General features: G+C 40.9%; 1 pseudogene across 1 annotated transcript in view; it reads left to right on the top strand.

The window, feature by feature from the left end:
• The window catches only part of LOC145820239 (nuclear pore complex protein NUP107-like), a 244,678-nt pseudogene that overhangs the window by 213,012 nt on the left and 14,610 nt on the right, over nt 1–17,056 (top strand). Inside the window, exons 10-11 of the transcript XR_014361424.1 lie at nt 7,269–7,443; nt 7,563–7,685. The product of XR_014361424.1 is annotated as a nuclear pore complex protein NUP107-like (transcript). The remainder of the gene's footprint in view (nt 1–7,268; nt 7,444–7,562; nt 7,686–17,056) is intronic.

Here is a 17,056-nt window from a genome sequence, read left to right on the forward strand (position 1 = left end):
TTTTTTGAGGACACATCAACCTAACATAGTCATTTTTCAAGAAACTAAAGTAGAGGCTTGTGATAGGACTTTTATTAAAAGTATTTGGGGAACTAGACATAAAAGGTGGGCTTTTGTACCTTCAGTGGGAAGGTCAGGAGGTATTTTAAGTATTTGGGATGAGAGGGTTGTGTCAGAGTGTGAATCAGTAGTCGGGGAGTTTTCACTATCAATTAGGTTTAGGAATCTAGATCTCAGTGAGTGGTGGCTGTCGAGGGTATATGGTCCAAATGGCCCTTCTAGGAGAAAGGATTGGTGGGGTGAGTTATTTGGTTTATTTGGGTTATGCTCTCCTAATTGGTGTTTAGGGGGGGATTTTAATGTGGTTAGGAAGGTTTCAGAAAAGCTTAATGGGAACAGAATCAATAGAAGTATGAGAGATTTTGATGGTTTTATTAAAGGGTGCGAGTTGGTTGACCCTCCTCTATTTAATGCTAGGTTCACATGGTCTAATTTAAGGGAAATGCGGGTATGTTGTCGATTGGACATATTTTTATTTTCTTTGGGGTGGGAGGGGGTTTTTCCCAATGTCAGGTAGGAGGCATTACCAAGATTGGTATCTGATCACTGTCCAGTGATGTTTGAGAGTTGTCCTTTTAGGTGGGGTCCGGCTCCATTTAGATTTGAGAGTATGCAGTTGGAACATCATTCATTTAAAGAGGCCTTTGAGGAGTGATGGAATTCAGCTACTTGTCAGGGGTGGGAGGGTTATAGATTCATGAGAAAGTTGAAAGTGATTAAAGAGAATGTGAAATAGTGGAATAGGGAGGTTTTCGGGAACTTGGAATCAACTAAATGTCAGGTTTTGCGCAGGATTGAGGAGATAGATACTTTGGAGATGCAAGGGAGTGAGATTGAGGCCTTAAGGGGAGAGAGGAGGGAGTTAGGTTTGAAATTGGAAGAGTTGAATCTTAGGGAGCAGATTTTTTGGGCACAAAAAGCAAAGGTGAAATGGCTAAAGGCAGGGGATGTTAGTTCAAAAATTTTTCATAGAATTGCGGATGGGAAAAGGAAGAAGAAATTCATTAAGCGATTGGAAGTAAGGTCAGGTGTAGTGGTGGATAGAGGAGCAAATAGTTCAAGGGATTTTTTATTTTTATTCTAATTTGTTTTCGGCGGATGATATTGTTAGGCCTGGGATAGACGGGCTTGAGTGGCAGCCTATTGATCAGGGAATTGCGATGTGGTTAGAGCGACCTTTTGAGGAAAACGAGATTAGGGAAGCAGTTTTTGAGTGTGAAAGGGATCAGGCTCCGGGTCCAGATGGATTTTCCATGGTGGTTTTTTCAAGACTGCTGGGAGGTGGTGAAGGGGGATTTGGTAAGAGTTTTCATGGAGTTTTACGAGACAGGGGTGGTTAATTTATGTACAAATGCCACTTTTATCTGTTTGATTCCTAAGAGGTAGGGAGCCATTAGAATGGGAGAATTTAGACCCATTAGTTTGATTACATCACTCTACAAGATTTTGGGTAAGGTATTGCCAAAAAGGCTGAGATGTTCTGTAGGGGATACAATTTCTTAGACACAGGGGGCTTTTGTGCAAGGTAGACAGATTCTAGATGTGGTTCTGGTGGCAAACGAGGTGGTAGAGGAGTGTCGGAAGTCGGGAAAGGCAGGTATTGTGTTCAAGGCAGATTTTGAGAAAGCTTATGATCATGTAGATTGGCGTTTTTTAGATTTCGTGATGAATAAGAAACGGTACGGTGTGAGATGGAGATCTTGGATTAGGGATTGTTTGGTGTCTTGTAATATGTCGGTGATAGTTAATGGTAAGCCAGGGAAGTGTTTTAAGGCCTCACAAGGGTTGAGACAGGGAGACCCTTTATCTCCTTTTCTATCCATTTTGGTAGTGGATGTGTTAGATAGGATGATTGAGAGAGCTAAAGAGGTAGGCCTGTTTGAAGGCTTACAGGTTGGTAGAGATAGAATTAGTGTGTCACATTTGCAATTTGTGGATGACACTATTTTCTTCTCTACGGGGGACGAGTGCCAAGTGGCAAACCTTTTTTCTGTGGTAAGGCTCTTTGGGGTGATTTCAGGGCTTAAGGTTAACCTAGAAAAGAGTAGGGTAGTGGGTATTAATGCCGATCCTAGGCTGATTCAAAGTGTGCCCGATTTGCTTGGTTGCGCAATTGAGACTTTTTCTATGAAGTATTTAGGCCTCCCATTGGGAGGTAACCCAAGAGGTGACGGTTTTTGGAATCTAGTGGTAGAAAGGATAGGTAAGAGGTTAGAAGGGTGGAGTAGGGCCTTATTGTTCCGTGGGGTAGGTACACTTTGGTTCAGACAGTGCTGAGTGGGATTCTTATTTATTTCTTGTCTTTGTTCAAGATTCCGGTCAAGGTAGCAAAAACCATAGAAAAGCTAATGAGAGATTTTCTGTGGGAAGGGAAGGATGAAGGAAGGAAGGATCATTTGGTGAAATGGGAAACAGTGTCATTACCAAAGGAGAAGGGGGCCTTGGCAGTTGGTAATATACTGGCTAGAAATATGGCTTTATTGGGCAAGTGGTTATGGAGATTCCCAATTGAGCGTGATTCATTATGGCATGCAGTTATCAAAAGTAAATATGGGTTGCATGTTAATAGGAGGGACTCTCGGGTGGTTTCTAGGGGTAACGGGTGTGCTCCGTGGAAGTCTATCTCTCATATTTATCCAATTTGGTCCCAATTCATTTCTGTAAGGGTGGGTAAGGGGGACACGGTAAGATTTTGGGAAGATGTTTGGGTGGGTTCTTTGTCCTTTGCTGAATCCTATCCGCTTCTGTATAGAGTTTCTCAATCTCATAATTGTTCTGTTTCGTCCGTGGCTGTTTCTTTGTTGGCTCCTTGTTCGTGGAATTTTAATTTTTCCCGTCATCTTCATGATAGGGAAGTTCCCGAGTTGATATCTTTATTGTCAAGGCTTGAAAATGTTTCTTTGTCTCCAATTTTGGAGGATCGATGGTTTTGGAATATTCATTCGCCAGGATCTTTTACTTGCAAATCCTTTCTGGATAAAATCATTGATATTCCGCATGTACCTCAGTTTTTGTTTCACAAAATGATTTGGAAGGCATGTGCTCCTCTTAAGGTGAAAGTTTTCATGTGGATCTTGGTTCATGGGGGTACTTTGACAAATGATTCATTGCAAAAGAGAAGACCTTCATGGTATCTTAATCCTCAATGGTGCATAATGTGTTGCAAAAGTGGAGAATCTTTGGATCATCTTTTTTTGCATTGTTCGGTGGGAGGGCTTTTGTGGAATGGGGCATTTGGTTTGGGCAATGTACAGTGGGTGGCTCCTAAAGGAGTTTCTCAAATACTATTATTTGATTTTCAAGTTTTTGGAAGGTCAAAGAGGGCTAAAGTTCTTTGGAGTTGTGTAGTCTTTGCAATCTCCTGGGTCATTTGGCTGGAGAGGAATGGGCGTATTTTCGAAGGAGGAAATAGTGATATAGATTATTTATGGGATAGAGTGAGATACTTGGCATCTTTTTGGGCTTCGGCGAGTCCTGTGTTCCGCGGGATCCCTTTGTTTTTTATTGCTTCAGATTGGGTGTCGGTTTGCTTTGAATAATATGTAGTTGGTGGTCTTTTGGTTTTGTTTGTCTTCTTTGGATGTATTTTTTCTTTTTCCTTGTTGAGGATGCCTCATCCTCTCTTTCTTTTTGGCCTTGTGCCTTAATAAAATTTTTCTTTTCTGTTGCTGATCAAAAAAAAAAAAAAAACATTGCCAACTTCTCAATAACCATGTTTGGAATTGACGGTATTTGAAATGTTTTGGTTGTAGTTTTCTCTATAGTGGATCCATTATTATCTATAAAGGAATTTCATGATTTTATATGTCAAGACTGTAGGTTTTATGAGAAATTTGTATATTCAATTGTATATATAGTTACATCAAAACCTCAGTATATGTAACCCGTTACCTAAAACTAAAGAGGAAATACAAAGATTACATAATCACATTCATACCTAATATAACATAATTACAATCGTGCCTAAATCAAGCCAACTATATACAATCAGAACTATGCCTATATAGAATATATACAATATATTCTCACAAAGACATATCCATAGTAGCTTTAAACTAAAGGCCTTGCAATATGTGAAAGAAAATTCTTTGGTTGGAAAAATATTTTATATGTGAAACACCTGGCAACAACTCTAGAAAGTGAAGTTTGTAAAGGCAGATCCTTCTATGAGGCTTTGAATCCACTTGAAATGTAGAAAAATTGTCTCATGAAGACTCATTCTAATACAAACAGTAAAGAAAAAATTAAAAAAGAATAGCCCCCTTCCACAACTTGATGTCAGGCATATATTGTGACCGGAAAATGTTTCTTGAGAAAATGGTTTAACATAAAGGAAAGGAAAATAAAATAGAAATAATTTGTTTTCTTGTTATTTATTCAGTTTAAAAGAAAATTTATGTAAAAAAATAATTTCAACTTTTCCGCGATGCTGAATCCTGTACTTTTTATAGGAAAGGATTTGAGGAAAACTAGTTCCTTAAAGGAAATAGTTATGGTGGAACCTACATTTTCTTGTAACAATTGAACACGTGTACATGACAGTAAAAGAAAATGATTTTCCTTTTCTTTCCTTTCCTTTCCTGTCCTATCCTGTCACTTGAAGCAGCCTAGGCGTTCTTGAGTCTTCAGAGGATGTGTCCATTAGAGTGGAATTCTTATTTTTTTTCCCCTCCTATTGGTGCTTTGTTGGCTGCAACTGGAAGTTGAGTTCAAAAATAAAACACCATGCTCAAAGAGGCTTTTCTGCATACCTCCAGATTCAACTTGGAAACAAGTGGTCCATAAGCCCATGTACTCAAGTAATTATTGAAGCTTTAAATGAATTGTAAATACTTCAGGATGATCCCTATCATTTATTTTTGTTTATATGCTTAATTGCACTCTAAGAAGCATGAACATGGACACGAGGTACGGTGATCTCAAAAAATGCAACACAGACCCAGTGGTGACACAACAATAAAATATTTTTTCATATATTTTTATTTGCTATGTAGATTAATATTACATCTACAAACAATCAAAATTAACAAAATCTAACACTAATTCTTTGGAAAAAAAAACTTTTAAATTAACACTTATCATTTATGTCTTTTTTTTTTCTTTTTTTTTTTTAATAGATGATTTATTAATTATTTAAATCTAACAAAAAAAGAATAAACATCCAGTGTTTTAAAAGGCGCGCGCCTAAGCGCGAGGCGCAATGAGGTGCAACCTTGCGCTTCGAACAGATCGAGGCGAGGCGCAGCTTAGGCGCTGAGGCGAGGGCTTTCTGTGAGGCGCAAGGCGTGGGCCTCATGGGCTTTACCCATTTTTCTACTCCAATTGTTGATTAAGTGCTTTTTTTGTGGACATACCCACAGGGATTCAAAACTATTCAATATAAAATGACCAAATGTAGTCAAAAGATAGCAAAAAGTGATAAAAGATTGAATGTTATACTTTATATCTTTTGTTGGATGTTATATTTCTAATTTTTAGAAGATTGAATGTTATGTTCAGAAATTATCGAAAATGGTTATGATTTTTTAAATATTATATATATATATATATATATATTTGTTATGTTGACAAATTTGCCTATTTTATAATTTTGCTTTTCTTCTACTACTTGAGCTTCGCTTTGGTGAGGCACGCACTTTGCCTCGCGCCTCGCGCTTAGGCTATAGCAGACCGTATCGCCTCAGTGTGCCTAGAGCCTTTTTAAACACTGTAAACGTCCAACATTCACCAAAAGCACTTGTTTTGAAAATAAATAAGGGGACACGCCGTGTGTCCTATATGTGTCCCCGAAGTGGTGCCACGTGTCCCCTAAAACTGAATTAATTAAATAAGGGGACACGACATGTGGCGTGTCCTATATGTGTCCCCGCAATGCCTGCGTGTCCAATACGGCTACGACACTCGTTTTGAAGCGTCGATGCGTCATAGATTGCACTAACATAATCAATGTGAATGGCTCTACCAAATTATGGATAAATGTGGGTTATCAAGTGTGAGTATGAAGGTTTGGGCATGAAGATAGTCACTTTGTTGAAAAATTACAAAAGGTTTTGTTTGTACCTACGCCAAATGTGAGGTTTGTTCCTAGTTTGATTTGTTCCCCATATTGGAGAAATCAACACTAGGTAATTTCCTTCTCACCCATATAGTTATGCTTAAATTTGACTTTCTCCTAATGCTTTCAATAGGTCGAACCAACACCAGCAAATTGGCTTTGGCCTCACCTAGTTATAAATTTCTTTACCCATCTGATGTCTACCAAGTTACAGGAGTGTATTTAGTACAAGGGTAATGGAACTTAGATGAATACAAATATGAGTCATTTTCCCTGTGTCTTGAATTGTGCGGTTTTCCATATCATACAATTGGTTCTAGTACTGACATTTGATACTTGTGTACATGTCCACAAATCATGTAAAAAATGCTTTTTTTCAGTGAATGATGAGAGCTTAGTGATTTTTATTTTTATTTTTATTTTTGTTCTTTACATGATTTAAAATTGGAAGCAATTACATTTGTCATATTGTCTTTAATGCTAGTGCTTCTGGGTTCTGAACTATGTTACCAGGGACATGGATCGTTCCAGTACATGAAACAGGAACGAGAACGGGCACGTGATATGCCACATGCTCTAAAATGTGGTATGATAGGGGTAGACCTGCATATATTGTACTTAAAAATTTAAGATACTTCTAAAATAATTTTTTTAAAACTATTAGACATCCAATAAATGTGATATTTTCTATTAGCATTATGACCCATTTTTTTTGTTGATGTTTTTGTCTTGTCAAAACTTAACTCACCTTAGATTTTAGTTCATTATATTTGATATTTTTCCTTCTAAGGTAACATTTAAGGACATATATTGAAAAAAACTTTTGGAATCGCTTTGGATCACTAAATTTATCATTTTGGAACGGAAGTGTACCATGTTTTGGAACGTGCATACCAATACATAATTTGTTAGGGTATTAGCGTTTTCTGGTAACCTAGGTTTTGAATATGTTTTTCTTGTTCCTTTGATTAAGCTCTATCATCTATTTGTGGTTTGAATTTGTCTAGTTTCTCCCATTGTCTGCTACTGTGGTCTCTTCTTGCATTATTCTTATACATGCTTGACTAATTACTTTACTATTTTTCTTACCTACCTATTTTCTTGTTCTCATCTTGTTGGCTTGCTATATACTGATCTTTCATTGTTATTGTAGCAACATACTGTTCAGGGAGTTTGCTCTTATTTCCATGTGGAGGGTGCCTGCAATGCCCATAGGTGCCCACACATTGCTAAGATTTCTTGCAGAGCCTTTGAAATAGCCAGCTGAAACTCTTCTTTCTACTGAGGATCATGATGTTTCTGAGAACCTAAGAGAATTCCAGGACTGGGTATGGTTTATTTAGATCTGTTTTTGTTCATTGCACTCAATGTTATTTATGCTTTTTTTTGGCCTTGATACATTATCACTTCTAAGACTGCAAGTTTGTACAATGTTTCATTAAATTAGAGTGAGTACTACTCTTGTGATGCAACTTATCGCAACTGGTTGAAAGTTGAGTTAGAGAATGTGGAAGTTTCTCCCCTTGAATTGTCAGTCGAGGAAAAGCAAAGAGCGATTGCCGCAGCTAAGGTGTCACGCCCCACTTTTTATTACTCGAAGTATTACCAATTTCATTTACTTAATTCCATTTCAGAGATAACATGCGGAAATAAACTCGTATATTCAACTTGTAGAAGTGAATAACATTGCTCTCATTCGTATGCAAGTAAATACAACATGAGAACACTAAATAAATTGCCCTTGGGCTTACATCATTAAAAGTCAAGAAGAAGGATATAACCCTTTTACATAAATGGCATTCCGCCAACACAAAAGAGGCCCCGTGGCCAACAAATAAGAAGATCCAAAACCTTGTAGCACATCCTGGCTATCACCTGAAAAAGATTCAACAACGTGGGATGAACATATAGTCCAGTAGAGATCTCAACATGATCCTCAACAATAACAACTTACAGATAGCTATGATCATGAATGTTCAATCTCATACTAGAATAGTAATGTGGCAGTTTATACAAAATATACATAAGTATGAACTTTTCTCGAAAACAGCCATTTCATTCAACGCTATAAGCGGTTCACCTTCTTTCCTTTTAATTACCCATTTTCCCAAACTTTCATGACTATAACAGTTTTTTTTTTAAAAAAAAAAAAAACAATTTCACCAAGCCCATCACTCTTCCCCCACTTTCCGTAATTACAACAAAATGACATTTTTTGAAAACATGTTCACAAATACCCCACTTTCCTTCACACTTTCCAAAATCTCAAAATGGAATTTTGGTTTGTTCCTAATACATTCATATCAATACATGCATGCCTTAAATAAAAGGGAAATAACAAATCATCAACATGTATATAATCCACAAATGAGGCAGCCCAGCCTTTCAAAACAGTAACCATCGCAACCCATAACATACTCAGATACACTGACGATAACAATTAAAACTCTGCTCTACCGGCTATATGCACAGTAGCTAAGGATATGCAAAAGCGATAAGCGAGATAATAACTCATTTTAAACATTTCATACCTCATAATAGATACACATTTTAGTCCTGTATCAATCTCAGACAAAAACACTTCCATACTTCACAAATGATACACATTTTGGTGTTGTATCAATATCAAACAAAAACACTTCTATACTTCACAAATGATACACATTGTAGTGCTGTATCAATGTCAAACAGTTTCCGGTTTAGAGGTCCATCCCCTATCTTCCCCTAAACCGTGGAGTACATCCCCTATCTCCTGCCACACAACACAATGTATATAAACAATTATCATATACAAATTCCTCAATACAACAAAGCATCAATAACAAGTGTAATACATACACATAAACTATTCAATAATGTTTAACAAACACAAGTGTAACGCATACATCACAATTCAACACACCAATGTCATCCTCCACCGATGACCAAGGACAAAACCTCTAGATGCATGTATTCAGTACACCTAATAAAAGAGACTCAACTCTCAAGCAAACCTTAAACCTATAGCGACCCCGGTCTTTTCCCACTTGATTATTGTATCCGGACTTAGGTTCCGTAGATTCTGTCATTGTATAATTGTTGTTGTTGTCCCTTATTTTCTCATTTGGAATTATAGGATATGTTGGGCAGGTTTGTTTCAGGTTGGTTGGCTTTAGAAACCGAGTGTTGCTGTCCAGGTTTTTGGTTCTTCGCTCGAGCGAGGAGTTGTTCGCTCGAGCGAATGGTTGCGTTTGATTTGGACCTGTAGCTGTTCATTCTTGGCTCGAGCGAGATTTTCTTCGCTCGAGCGAGTGAGTTCGTCCTTCGCTCGAGCAATAGTTCCTTCGCTCGAGCGTGTGTCTTGTTGCAGACCTGAGGGTTTGAGTTCTTCGCTCGATCGAGCTTTCTTTCGCTCGAGCGAGCTTTTGAGTTGTTGGCTCGAGCAAGGCTTCCTTGGCTCGAGCGTAATTTCTCTGTGTCTGGTCGCTCGAGCGACCAAGTCTTCGCTCGAGCGAGCCTGTCCAGTTTATATACCCAGCAGCGGGTTTTGATCAGTCTTTTCTTATTCTTTTTGGTTCTAAACCCTAGGTCCGACTTCTCTCCCTCAAAACTCATCTTCTCTTTAGGTGTTCATCTACTTCTAGTGTGAATCCATCTTAAGTTCTTTGTAAGAAAGATAGAGGGCGGCTTGGGCTTCATTCTAATCTGAACATTTGGTGATTTGGAGCACATTGGAATTTGGGCACTCATCTCTGTCTTCATCATTTGGGTTGTTTTCTTTGAAGTAGGGATTTCCTACTCCATTTTATAGGTTTTGTCCTAAGTTTTGGTATTTTGATATGTTGGAGATACTTTGGTAAATTTTGGGAAAAACCCTAGTTGTATTATTGAATTAATTTGTATAAGTAATTCATGGAATTGGGAAAAGAGGGTTAAATTCATGGAATTGGGGAATTCATTGATTAAATGGCGTAATTGGGTAATTGGTATCATTTGTCTATTGAATTGTTTACATAGTTATTTTCAGTTTAGAAATAACTGTTTTGGGCTATCGGTGGAGGATAGTCGTGATTCTTGTAGACATTGCATGTGGATTAGGAATAACTGAAACTAATCACATTGGTTAAGTCATTAATGTTGACTATGGCATTGATACAGAAAATACGTGTATTGATTGAGCATTGCATTTGCATACATTGTTTTGTGTGTGGGAGGAGATAGGGGATGTACTCCACGGTTTAGGGGAAGATAGGGGATGGACCTCTAAACCGGATTTTGTTTGGGAGGAGATAGGGGATGGACTCCATTAGCATCACTTTTATGTGTGCTTATTTATATAGAAGTGTTTTATTGATACAGCACTAAAATGTGTATCAATCTGGAAGTATGAAGTGTTTGATTTGAGCTTGAGTCTCATTTGTTTGTTGATATTGGAAGGATGTGAACATTATATATGCGATTCACTGTTGTAAGTTTGGCCAGGTTCTGAGCCATGTTGATAAAATTGGAAAGTAAAACGTATCTTAGACAATAGTGTCATGAGATTGTAAAATGAAGTAATTGATTATCTTGGTTAACCATCTGTTGAATACTATTGCTTTATTCATTGCTTATAAGTGGTTTAGTATATTTCTACTGGGCTGTGGCTCACCCTTTATGGGAACATCATTTTCAGGTTCAGGTGATAAAGTACCTCCAAGGACTTAGCTTGGGAGGGTTTGGCTTCTGGATTGAAGAAGACTACCTTTAGTTAATTGTCTTTAATTATTAGTACATGTAAACATTCAAGCCTGGGGATTTTTCTTGTATTGAGTTAGAACTCATATTTTTGTATCCAAGTGTTGGCTTGGAAAGATGTAAGCCTGTAGGGCATTTTATTCGATGTTACATGTAATGCTTTATTTAGTAATACTCTGATGAATGGATTAATATATGGTCTTCTTTAAATAACGCATGTCAATGAAATATAATGGGTTAATTTTGAGGGCGTTACAACTTGGTATCAGAGCGTACCGGGTTTGAATACTTTGGGTACGTGGGAAGTGATTAGTATCACATTGGGTTCGTCTCGTTTGATAGAGACTTAGTGTAATGTTATATGCTTATGTGATAACATGTTTATGTGATTATGTGGGTATGGAATGTAGTTTCTAGGATGTTGATTGGACCCTTGAGTTTCTAGTAGTCTTGTTGGAAAGGCACTTGATCACTGCTGCTTCCAACCGGAACTATAGTAACGCATTGGGACTATCATTATCCGGGAATGAAATTCGTAGGTGCTTATGTGATTATGTGCTTACGTGGAATGAATTATTGTTGTCCATTGCATTAGGACGCGAGTGTTTAGCTTCGGCACATTTATTAATGTGCTAATGTCTTTGTTTCCTTTATTAGGATGTCAGGACGAGGACGAGGTCGCGGTAGGCGTGGTAGGCCGGGTAGGCAGGAGGTGCCTGTGCCAGAAGAGATTCCGGCAGTTCAAGAGGGAATTGGCCAGGCCAATGTGGCCGAGCCAGTAGGCCAGCAGGCTATGGGCGCTCTAGCCCGAGAGATAGCAGGTGCATTCAGGGAGTCAGTAGGCATTCTCAGAGCTGAGAATCAAGCTCAGGCTGTTATTGTAGATGCAGGACCTTCCTTTCTGAAGAGGGAGTTCTTCCGGTCTAATCTGGATGAATTTGTGGGTGATCCTAAAGAGCCGCTTAAGGCAGATGAGTGGCTCGAACAGACAACGAAGACGTTTGAGATGCTTGGCATCGAAGACGAGGGGTTGAAAGTGACCTTGGCATCTTTCCAGTTGAAGGGGGATGTGGGTCAGTGGTGGAAGTTTACTAAGGGGCGTATAGGAGGTACGTGGGAGGCTTTTGTGAATGCTTTCCAGGAAAAATTTTTATCTCCGGCAGTCAGGGAGAAGCTGCGAGACCAGTTTTGTCAGCTTAAGCAGGTGAGTTCTTCAGTGGCCGAGTTTGAGGCTGCATTTACTAGTTTGTCCAGGTTTGCACCTGAGTTGGTGGCGTCTGAGGAACGCCGTTGTATTGAATTTGAGAAGAAGTTGAGGCGTGGCCTCAAGCTGAGAGTTGGGGAAACTATGATTCGGGATTATGGGCGTATGGTTGATGCTGCAGCCCATATGGAGATCATGATGCAGGAGGATGAGGAAGGGCAGAAGGGCTCCAAGAGGAGTCAGGATAGTCAGAATGATGGTAGGAGACAGAAGGGTTTTAATCCCCAGCAGTCTCAGGGTAGCTTTTCGAGATCGACTTTTCCTGTACCGAGTGCTAGTTCGGGGAAAGGCAGTCAGGGAGACATTACCTGTTTCAAGTGTGGCCAGCTGGGCCACAAGTCTCCAGTTTGTCCTCAGAGGGGAGGAGTTCAGAGAGCAGCACCTTCTTCGGCTCGATCTCAGAGCCAGAGTCAGGGTAGAGGTCAGCCACTCTCGTGTTTTCAGTGTGGTCAGCCAGGGCATATGAAGAGGTATTGCCCGCAGTTGGGTAGCACATCTGGTGCATCTGGTTTGAGGCCGATTCAGGGTCAGCAGCCAGCTCAGTCGGGTCAGGCCTCGAGGGCCAATCAGGGGGGGCTTCATCGTCTCAGTCGGTGCAGCAATCTTATGCTCCTAGGGTTGAGCAAGTTGATCAGAGGTCGTCTGGGCGTGTGTATGCTGTTACCGCGCAGGATCTTGTGCCAGCACCATCAGTTGTGAGAGGTACCTTCTTGTTTTACAACTCGGTTGCTAATGTTTTGATTGATACGGGTGCATCTCATTCCTTTGTGTCTGCTGCATTTGCATCTGTTTTGGAGTTGGAGTTAGCACAGTTAGCATCTCCTATTTGTGTAGTGTCACCTCTTGGGGGTGAATTGATTTTGAAACAAGGCGTTAGGGGTTGTGATATAGAGGTTGATTATCATAGAATCCCATTTTCCTTTGTAGTTATGCCTATGAGGGGTTTCGATGTTATTTTGGGTATGGACTGGTTATCGTCATACCGGGCAGTTATTGATTGCTACCGCCAGAGGGTCACTTGTTGTACTGTGAGCGGAGAGTATTTTCATTTTCTGGGGGACCGGGTTGGTGATGTGTTGCCACCGGGGTATGTTCCACGAGGACGCAGTGAGCTTAGTGGTCTACTTGCTAACCTTTCGATTAGTGAGGATGAGGAAACACAGATTGTGTTGCCAAGGGTGGTTTGTGAGTACTCGGACGTCTTTCCCGAGGATCTCGTTGGTTTGCCACCGCATAGGGAGATTGAGTTCTCCATTGACCTAGTGCCCGGCACGGCGCCGATTTCGATGGCACCTTATCGTTTTGCCCCAGCTGAGTTAGTTGAGTTGAAGATCCAACTCCAGGAGTTGCTAGATAAGGGCTTTATACGTCCTAGTGTTTCGCCGTGGGGAGCACCAGCTCTCTTTGTTAAAAAGAAAGGAGGCGCTTTGAGACTTTGTATAGATTACCGGAAATTGAATCGGGGTACGGTTAAGAATAAGTACCCTATGCCTCGTATAGATGATTTGTTTGACCAGTTGAAGGGTTCCCGTTGTTTCTCTAAGATAGACTTGAGATCAGGTTACCACCAGTTGAGGGTCAGAGAGAAGGATATTCCGAAGACGGCATTCCGTACGCGGTATGGCCACTATGAGTTTCTGGTGATGCCATTTGGGCTCACCAATGCACCGGCAGTTTTTATGGATTTGATGAACCGGATCTTCCGAAAATTCTTGGATCGGTTTGTAGTTGTTTTGTGGATGATATCCTTATCTATTCGCCTTCTGAGGAGGAACACGAGAAACACTTGAGAGTGGTGCTTGAGTTACTTAGAGCCCATAGGCTGTATGCCAAGTTTGGGAAGTGTGAGTTCTGGCTGAGAGAAGTCAAATTCTTAGGCCATGTGGTTTCCGGTGAAGGAGTGTCTGTTGATACATCCAAGATAGAGGCAGTGCAGGATTGGGCACAGCCTAAGAGTGTATTTGAGATCCGCAGTTTTCTGGGATTAGCTGGGTATTACCGTCGGTTTGTGAAAGATTTCTCCAGGTTAGCATCACCGTTGACTAGACTGACTCGGAAGGGAGTCAAATTTGTATGGAGTGAGACTTGTGAAAAGTCGTTTCAGGAGTTGAAAGTTAGACTGACTACCGCCCCAGTATTGATTATTCCAGAGAGAGGGTTGGGTTATACAGTCTATTGTGACGCCTCACGAGAGGGTCTGGGATGTGTGTTAATGCAAGAGGGAAAAGTAGTTGCCTATGGCTCACGTCAGTTGAAAATTCACGAGCAGAATTACCCTACGCATGATCTAGAGTTAGCAGCTGTGATATTTGCCTTGAAGATTTGGAGGCATTATCTTTATGGTGAGAAATTTGAGGTATTCTCGGATCATAAGAGTTTGAAGTATTTGTTTACACAGAAAGACTTGAACTTGAGGCAGAGGAGGTGGATGGAATTTATAGAGGATTATGACTTTGAGTTGCATTATCATCCGGGAAAGGCCAATGTGGTGGCCGATGCCCTTAGCAGGAAACCTGTTGGTGACATAGCTAGTATAGCCATCCGAGAATGGGAGATGTTGGGTGCACTTGGGGAGTTTGATTTACTTCTGGGCGAATCCGTTGAGGCTGCGGCCTTGTTTTCTGTTATTGCACAGCCTTCACTTGTGACTCGAGTGTTAGAGGCTCAGAGAGGTGACTTTGAGGTAGAATCTCTCCGTGAGAAGATTTCCGGTGGGAAGGTTGAGAAGGGTTTGACGGTGTATTCCGACCTGAGTGTGAGATACCGACACCGTCTGTTTGTGCCGGAGTCTTGCCGAGAGGAGGTACTCCGAGAGTTTCATCATTCACGCCTTGTGGTGCATCCGGGAGGCACTAAGATGTATCGGGATTTGGGTCGCCAGTTTTGGTGGCAGGGTATGAAGAGAGATGTGGCAGCTTTCGTATCTAAGTGCCTTACTTGCCAGCAAGTGAAGGCCGAGCATCAGAGGCCAGCGGGTTTGTTGCAACCCTTGCCTATTGCCGAGTGGAAGTGGGAGCATGTCACTATGGACTTCGTTGTACGTCTTTCGAGGACTCAGCGGGGTAGTGATGCTATTTGGGTGGTTGTAGACCGGTTGACTAAGTCGGCGCACTTTATTCCTATGCGCGTGAGAGATACGGTGGATCATCTTGCCGACTTGTATATTCGGGACATAGTGAGATTTCACGGGGTCCCAGTGACGATCGTCTCAGATAGAGATCCTCGTTTTACTGCCAGGTTGTGGCAGAGTTTGCAGAGTGCCTTAGGCACTAAGTTGACCTTTAGCACGGCTTATCATCCTCAGACTGATGGACAGTCCAAGCGTACTATTCAGATACTTGAGGATATGCTTCGGGGTTGTGTTCTAGACTTTAGTGGGTCGTGGGAGAGGCACTTGCCGTTGGTGGAGTTTGCCTACAACAACAGTTTCCAATCTAGTATCGGTATGGCACCATTTGAGGCCTTGTATGGCCGACCGTGTAGATCTCCTGTTTGTTGGGCTGAGGTGGGTGATGCACCTCTGTTGGGTCCGGAGTTGGTGAGGGAAACGACGGAGAAAGTTGAGCTTATCCGTAAGAGGCTTGTTACAGCACAGAGTCGTCAGAAATCGTATGCCGACCGTAGGAGGAGACCTTTGGTGTTTGAGGTGGGTGATCATGTCTTTCTGAAGATATCACCTAGACGGGGTTTGATGAGGTTTGGGAAGAGTGGGAAGTTGTCCCCTCGGTTCATTGGTCCGTTTGAGATCCTTGAGAGGATTGGCGAGGCTGCTTATCGTTTAGCTTTGCCGCCGCAGTTGTCCGGAGTACATGACGTGTTTCATGTGAGTATGCTTCGGAAGTATGAGCCAGATCCATCACATGTGTTGGATTGGACCGATTTAGTGGTTGATGAGGATATTTCGTATGAGGAGAGACCGGTTCGGGTCTTGGATAGGCGGGATCAAGTTTTGCGAGGCAAAACCATCCCTTTGGTCAAAGTTTTGTGGAAACACCACGGAGTGGAAGAAGCCACTTGGGAACGTGAGTTAGAAGTCCGCGAGAAATATCCGGACATGTTTATTGATTTGTAATCTTATAATTAGATTCTGTTATATTGTTGAACTTAAGAGCTTTATATATGTCTTAAGTTGTAAAACATTGAGTTTGTTTTGGTAAAAGAGTGTATCTTGAAACTTGCTTCATTATAGAAGTTTAGTGTAACATTGCATTTGTTGAGTACATTGTGAATGGGTTGTATATATCATGCGATTGAATATGAAATGAAAATTGTTAACATTGAAAGAAATAATGCATAATATTGATACAAGTTGAAATATATGTTATTTTGTATATGTTGTGAGATGCCTCTTGATAAAGAGATGAAGTGACCAGCATTGGGTCAAGCTGTCTATTATTGTTTTATAATATCATTGGGAATTGAGAAAAATCTGTTTTCAAAAACTTAAGCTTAATTTCGGGGACGAAATTCTTTGAAGAGGGGGAGGTTATAGCGACCCCGGTCTTTTCCCACTTGATTATTGTATCCGGACTTAGGTTCCGTAGATTCTGTCATTGTATAATTGTTGTTGTTGTCCCTTATTTTCTCATTTGGAATTATAGGATGTGTTGGGCAGGTTTGTTTCAGGTTGGTTGGCTTTAGAAACCGAGTGTTGCTGTCCAGGTTTTTGGTTCTTCGCTCGAGCGAGGAGTTGTTCGCTCGAGCGAATGGTTGCGTTTGATTTGGACCTGTAGCTGTTCATTCTTGGCTCGAGCGAGATTTTCTTCGCTCGAGCGAGTGAGTTCGTCCTTCGCTCGAGCAATAGTTCCTTCGCTCGAGCGTGTGTCTTGTTGCAGACCTGAGGGTTTGAGTTCTTCGCTCGATCGAGCTTTCTTTCGCTCGAGCGAGCTTTTGAGTTGTTGGCTCGAGCAAGGCTTCCTTGGCTCGAGCGTAATTTCTCTGTGTCTGGTCGCTCGAGCGAC

The sequence above is a fragment of the Camellia sinensis genome, chromosome 2 (genome assembly GCF_055761805.1).
Source record: "Camellia sinensis isolate YWXY chromosome 2, ASM5576180v1, whole genome shotgun sequence".
In the NCBI taxonomy this organism is placed as follows: Eukaryota; Viridiplantae; Streptophyta; class Magnoliopsida; order Ericales; family Theaceae; genus Camellia; species Camellia sinensis.